Source organism: Carlito syrichta, unplaced genomic scaffold (genome assembly GCF_000164805.1).
Source record: "Carlito syrichta isolate Samal-C Ts95f unplaced genomic scaffold, Tarsius_syrichta-2.0.1 Scaffold302307, whole genome shotgun sequence".
NCBI classification, from domain to species: Eukaryota; Metazoa; Chordata; class Mammalia; order Primates; family Tarsiidae; genus Carlito; species Carlito syrichta.
Window position 1 is genome coordinate 448,699 of NW_007246403.1, and position 7,385 is coordinate 456,083.

Below are 7,385 nucleotides of genomic sequence, written 5' to 3' on the forward strand. Positions count from 1 at the left end.
AAGGCAGAGACGGGATCTGCTGAGTCTCTTCTTCGTGATGGAGACCGCTGCAAGGTGCCCCCACTCCAGAGGAGCCACGCATATCAGGCCAAATGTCTTTTCCAACCTCCCTATTTGTTTCAGAGGGAGTGAACTGGGGCTCAGGAAGTGGCAGAGTAATGGAAATGGCAGTGGTGGGGCGAGCATCGGAACCCCCAGACTGCACAGTGAGCCCCTCACCAGGTGGTGTATGGTGGTGGCAGGACAACCACTGGCAGCCCTTGGGTCTCCTGGCCCGTACCCGGGTCTCTCTAGGGCCATGGTGGGCCACTCTTCCCCGGGGGTCAGGCTTCCCAGTCCCAGAACCCCTTTGGATGAAAGGGAAGCATCAGACTCAACTCCCTGGAATCATCTAGGATGGGGCAACACTAGCAGCAACAACAGTAATAATAATAGCTCGGCCATCAAGTGTGCCAGCAGAGGTGCCAGCAAGTGTAGCCACTTGGTGACTCCTCAGCAGCTGTCTTGAGGTAGGTGACGTTAGGGCCTGGAGAGGTGACATGACTTTCACAAGGTGACCCAGTGAGCAAGGGGCTGAACACAGATTTGCACCCAGTGGCTGACTCCAGAGCTTTGAATGCTGTGTGTGGGCAAAGCAGCCTCATCCTCTTCTTCACGGTGTTGTCCCAACTTCCATGTCAGAACAGGAAGGGCCCAGCCTTCCTCAAGTGGCGCCCTGAGTGTCACAGGGGTCTGAATGTGTGGGCATCCCTAGAAGCCTGTGCTTAGGAACACAGGTCACACACGCCATGTCCTCAGCCATCACATGGGCGTTGTCTCAGCCTCCTGGGGTGGCTGTGAAAGTTGAGCGACAAGAACACCCATGACAGGACCTTAAGGAAGACACTGGCACCAAAGTTTAGGCTCCCCACACCAGGCCTTCCACTTGGCTCCTGCGCTCCAATGCCCAGGGAAAGCAAGCTGCTTTTAGAATTCACCATGAAGAGGTAGAAGCTGCAGTGCGCCGGGCTCAGTGGCTCAGCCTATAATCCCGCGGCTTTGCGAGGCTGAGGTGAGTGGATTGCCTGAGCCCGCGGGTTCGAGACTCACCTGGGCAGCGAGACCTCATCTCTACAATAAATCAAAAAATCAGCCAGGCGTGGTAGCACATGCCTGTAATTCCGGCTACTCGGGAGGTTGAGGCGTAAGGATCGCCAGAGCCCAGCAGGCGAGGCTGCGGTGGCCGGGAGCGGCCACTGCACTCCAGTCTGGGTGACAGAGTGAGACTCCAACTCAAAAAAAAACAACAAAAAAAGAATTCACCATGAAGCCAAGCACAGAGGTCAAAAGAGGCTTAGAGATACTGGGAATGTACCTGAGGTCACGGACAGAGGCCAGAGTCAGAGGGAGCTCAGCTGTCACCTGTTGGGGTGCCCTTTCCTCTTTTGTGAAATGAGTGCAGGACACCCACTTCAAAGAGCTACCATAGAAAATGAAATTGAGATACAACATGTGAGTTGCTGTTGTATTTTCTTGACGATAGGATACTTATTCATGAAACTTTCTTCCTGTTTATTTATTTATTTGATTTTTTTTAAGTGAGAAAGCAGGATTTATTGAGAGGACAGAGAAACTCCCACAGTGGGAGAGGGCCCGAAGGGGTTGCCCCGAAACTTTCTTCTTTACTTCATAACTTCCTTTTGTACCTGCAAAAATCCACCACGACCTGGATCCTGCGGGTTTTTTTTTTTTTTTTTTTTGGTATTTAAAGAAATTAATATAGTTATGCATATTTGGGGGTTACCTGTGATAATCTGCATATTTTAAATTGAACCCCATCTTACAGATGATCCAGCACGCAGGGCATTTCTGGACTCAGCACCACAAACTCAAGAGTCGTCCTGCTGTCTGGGGATTTGATCTCCCGTGGGAACAGCTTGGGCAACCGAAGATGAGGTCATTTTTCTTCTTGGACTTGTTCTGTTTGGGGTATTGGTGCTCAGTGTATACATATGACAGCACAAACCAGAGAGGGTGCATCACAGGTGAGCAAGTGTCACGGTGTCCCCTAAGAATGGACCTCAGTTTGACCCAGGCTGCTGGAGCTGGAACCATGTTTGCTCTTCATGTTTGTGTGTAGAGCCAGCCTCAAATGCATCTTAATTTTATTGATGCTTTTCAAACCTGAAATAAATTCTAGTTTTAAGCTATAGCAAAAAAGTAAGAAAGAGGAATAGGAAGAGGAGGAAGAGGAAGAGAGGAAGAGGAAGAAGGAAGCCATTACAGTAAGGTTGGTGCTCCCAGTCAGTGCTCTCACGCATGGGCCTCTCCCCCAACCTCTCCCTGCTCTCAGGGCCCCCCAAGCACAGAAAGCACCAGACCTTCCGTGGTGGTGCTCCTTGCCCCAAGTTGAATCCTACAACCCTCAGAACAGGGTCCCTCGACTGTGAGTGCAGCAAACCATCAGTTTGCTCTCAGTTCCATCTTGGGATTTTAGCACAGCTGGGCTGCAGCATTTTTTTTCCTCCTTTTTTGCCTTCAGCCGTGGCCGCCTGCTCCTGATTTCTCTGGAAAGGCAGCACCTAATTAGAATGGATCGAAGAGTCTTTGCTTCAGCTTTGTTCTCAGTCTCGATTGAATTGTCGCTTTAGGACTTAATCTGGTGCAGTCGTTGGCTGGCTGATCCCCATGGTCCTCAGAGCTCCTCTCGGCCAGGGCAGGCTGGCACCTGGGGCCACCGAGGGCTCAGCAGGGCCACTCTGCACCTCCTCACTGCAGGCCTCTCTTCCTTTCTCTCTTTCCCCCACCTGCTTTCTCTCCCTTTAATTTCCTTTCATTAACGACCCAGGGCTGTCCAGGGTGTCAGTCCCTGCTGGTGGGAGTGCAAATTGGTACAATTTCTCTGGAGGGCAATTTGTCAAGTGCTATTAAAAGCCTTTAAAAGGTACGGAGGCTTTGACTTGGAAAAGGCCCTTCTAGGAGTGTGTCCTATAGAAATAATTGGACAAGGGTCCACTAATACATGCAAAAGGACATTGCCCTCGGTGGTTCTATAAGTGACCACCTAGAAACCTAGCGTCCTTCAATGGGAAGTAATTGAACACGGTCCTGTCATAAACCGACTGGACGAGAACCTTTGGAGGGCTTTGGGGAAATCTGAATGTGGACTGAACAGTAGATGCTCCGAGAGAAATTCTATTAATTTTTTGAGGTGTGATAATGGCCTGGTGACTGGTTTACAGGCACAGGACCGGAGGGTAGATATTTGGTTTAAACTGTTAGAACAAGAACCGTAATGGCACAGAATGAAGCTGGGTGGCAGGATTCTGACTCTGGTTGTTGGGTAAACGAGTGTTCATTGTGCTCTCCTTGCTTTTTTGGTGTAGGTTTTAAATTTTTTATGATTTAAGAAGAAACAAAACAACCATGCAAAATCTTATTTTTTTGACCCAAAATAATGTCCACGGGAGACTGTTAAGTGAAAAGAGATAAGTTCCATTTTGCATCTATGGCTGGGTCACATTTTTCGGTTTCACAATCTGTAACATATTTTTCTACGCAGCGGAGAGGGTGGAAGTCCACACCCAAGTGTTAGTGGTGGCTAGTTCCGGGTAGTAGGATTGGAATCATTTGTATTTCCTTTTTGATGCTTTCCAGTAGTTTCTGATTTTCTTTTCTTTTTTTGGCAATGAGCATACATTACCTCCATGCTCATAAAAAAGCAATAGTTACCCAGAAAATTGAACATCACCTGCCAGGCACTGAGCATTTACTACATTCCATGACTTATAAAAGGAGGTTTTACACACGAAAACTGGTGAGGCTGGTAGTAGTATTCCCATTTGATAAATGGGAAAGCTGAAGATCAGAGAGGGTTAGTGCCTTGCCCACGGACACACAGCTGCAATTCTAACTCTACACTGCTGATGTGAAGCCAGTGCTCTTTCCGTGAAACCCTGGTAGCATGCAGAGGACTTACAAGGAGTATCAGTTGCAGTCCTGCCTCCAGAAATCAACCCAGTCTTTGCTCTCCTGGTCTCTGGGTACCATGCTCTGCTGTGGTCCCTTCCTTCTGCCCCTGGAACCAGTTACATGATGGTTTTGGTGAAAATGCAGTTTTCCCCTGGCATCCCAGGGGAAAGTTGAAAACTGCCTGTTCAATATTTCCTCCAAATGAGCCTTCCCAATCTTCTTGCCTCTTCAGGATGGAGACCAGCTCTCTGCTCCATCCTTTTCATATTCATCAGCTGTTTACCGGCAGAGCGGGAGAGTGGACGGCCTCATATACATAAATATCTTGCAGCCCACAGAGGGCTGGCAGCGAGGGCTTGATCCCGGCTCTGCCACTACCAATCAGTAACCCGAAGAAGTCACTCTCACTGCGTTTTCTCCATCTCTGAAGTAAATAAAGGAAAACGCACTTTAAAAATCAATTGATGTTCTGAAGGGAAAGGAGGGGTGGGAAGTGAAGACATCTCTGAGTTGGGCTGAAAATACATCTCCCCAATTTTTGCTAACACTGGAGACAGCGACAGCAGCTGGGGCCCGCCGTCCCCGGCAGCTGTCGGCTGGGTCTGGCCTCATAACCCCTCTGCCACTCCATCCTCCAGTTCCTCCAGGCTGATCTTGCTAAAGCAGAGCTCAAGGGGGTTGCTTCTATGAAAACTCTTAGTGGCTTTCCACTCTTTTCTGGAAAAGTCCAACTCTACTCTGGGTACAAAGAGCTCGGTGTTCTTGCTTTGTCCTTGTCACCTGCCTCTCACCTGCTGGGCACCCCCATCCCCAAACCCTACACTGCCACGCACAGTTCCCCAAGGGGCCTCCCCAGCCTCGTGCCTCAGGGCCTTTGCACATGCTTCCCTAGGTTTGGAATTCTCTTCCCTGCAAGGCCTCTGGAAGCACTCTCTGCCCAGCAGGCTTGGTGCTCCTCCAGGGGACTGCCACAGTCATTCCTGATCCTCTGTGCAGGCAGGACCCTACATGCCGGAATGGAAAGCACAGTGCAAGACCATCCATGTCTCCAGGGGGCAAAAGTCCTTGGAAAGCTATGGTCCAGCATCGCTTGCAGCCACCAGCATCGCTTGTATCTCCCATCCTGGGACTGACGGAATCTGCTTATGCCGCCCCAGCGTGGGCTAGGACATCTTTAAAGCATCACATCTTAGCACCAACATGAATGTGCTGTATTGATAGACCCTGCCCAGGCTGCCTCCTGCCCCCGAGTCTTGGTGCAGAAGATACTCCAGCCAACGCACCTTTCCCAGCAGTGGAAAACTCTAGGGCTGCTCCCACCTCATCCGCAGGAAAGTGGAAGACTCCGACAAAGGGTGTGGCAGGGAAAGAGCTGAGGTGTCACAAAGGCATGACTTTTGAACAGGGGACTGTTTATATTTCAGAGCAGCCACCCTCACACGACTGGCCCTGCGGTGTCCCCCACGTCCTGCTCAGCTGGGCTGCCCTGCCCTCCCGGAGGTGGGAGTCATGTCGAGGCAGCCAAAGACCTGCAGAAGGGCCAGCTTCACAGAGCCACGAGGAGGGCCCTGGCCCGGCCCACTCTCCACAGAGAAGGGAGGCGTGGAAGCCAAGGAGACGGAGCATGGCTCCCCTGTCCTCCCACGTCATTCGGGAGACCCTGGCTGGGCACATTTTGGGTTCCATGGAGATTAGAAGTCAAGTGTTCGCTCATCTTTCTCCTCCATGGAGTGCAGGTGACCCCAGGGCAGGGGCTGAGCCCCAGTCATCTCTGCACCCTGGTGTCCATCCACACAGCCTGTGCCCATCCACACAGCCTGTGCCCATCCCGCACTGGGTTCCAGGGAAGGAAAGTGGTCACGCTCCACCTCTAAGGGGCACCGACGACCACTCATGCCTAGAGGGCGCCAGGTGCTCTGGGCTCTTGCAGATCCTGCGTGAGTCACCTCACGATGGCGTCTTCCCTGACTGCGCTAATGCTGCATCGCCTTCCTGGGGTGCCGCTGTGCCCTCTGCTCTACTGTCACCTGGCATCGCTCACCTGCTTAGTTGAACACCTATCTCAGCCCCTGCAACGTGCATCCCCAAGGGGAGGGATTTTTGTGTTACTCACGGACTAAGCCCCAGCCTCTGGAACAGGGATCGGCACATAGTAGGTGCTCAGCAAATGCTCGAGTCAGTGTTCATTCAACAAATGCATTCATTTAAGAATGAATTCTGCAGACGCGGCAAGCATTTCATAATGTTTGCTCGTTGAGAACGGGCTCTTCAGGCAAGTGATACAATAGCCACTTGCTAGACTCCCAAATAGTGCCGGGCACTCTGAGGATATAACAGCTATGATGTCTGTCCCCCAGTGACTTCCTGCTGCCTTTGGAATAAAATCTGCATCCCTGTGGCCCTGCTTGCCTCACCTCCCTCTGCTTTGCTGGCACACACCAGACTACGACTTTACTGGTCTTAAGTTCCTTGACATTCTAAGCGTGTTCATGCCTCGGGGCCTTTGCACTTGCGATCCTTGCTGCCTAGGTGGCTTTTACCCCAGACTGCCACATCTCAGGTTGATGTCACTTCTTCCTCCCTGCCCACAAATCACCACCTATTCCAGTTCCTTTTTACCATCTGTACTGAGATTGTGCTGATCATTAACTTACTCGTAGAGCTAGTTTACTGGGGACTCTCTAACCTAGTAGGCTCCAAACTGAGACTACTGGGCTCTTCGCTCCACCGAGCTCTGCTGAAGCCCCTTGCTGCTGGGTCTCCAGAGCCAATCCCAACATGTGCTGGGCACTCTTAGTCATGAAGACACAGGCCAGGCCAGCTCGCAACTCCAAGGCTTTGTTCAGATCTCGCTTCCAGAAGGGTGGAAGGAGTACATGATCTTCCTCCCTCCCTCCCTTTGGGTACCTTGGAGCCAGGGCCGGGAGGAGCCGTGTGTGCCTCACAGGCCTGCTCTCAGGCTCGTTCCATCTGCTGCCATTTCCAAGAGGTGGGTGCCTGGTTGTCTTGAAGCTGAACCTCTTCTGTTGCTAGGGTCTCCTCAGGAGGGGGCAGCCTCGGCCCCCTTGGCCCTGCCCTGCCCAGGTGGGAAGCAGCCCCCTCGCCCAGCACCCATGTGGCTGGTTGCAGGATGCCCTGCACGTGGGGCCTTCCGGGAGCCCTCCGTAGTGCAGCGGCTCATCATCCTTCCTGTGCCTGCTCTCCTGGCTGCGGGTGCAGGCTTCTCCCCTGCGGGGAACGGAACCACTCCAGGGATGCATGCCGAGCTCCCTAGGGACGCCCTCACACCCATGCCTGCAGTTGGCAACAGCTCCCTGCAGCTCAGTGAGCATCCAGCTAGGAGTGAGGGGCCAGCCTCCTCCTCCTGGCAGCACCCGCAGTCTCGGGAGGATCCTCTTGGGGTCTCCTTCGCTTAGTTCTGGGGGTGGGGGAGG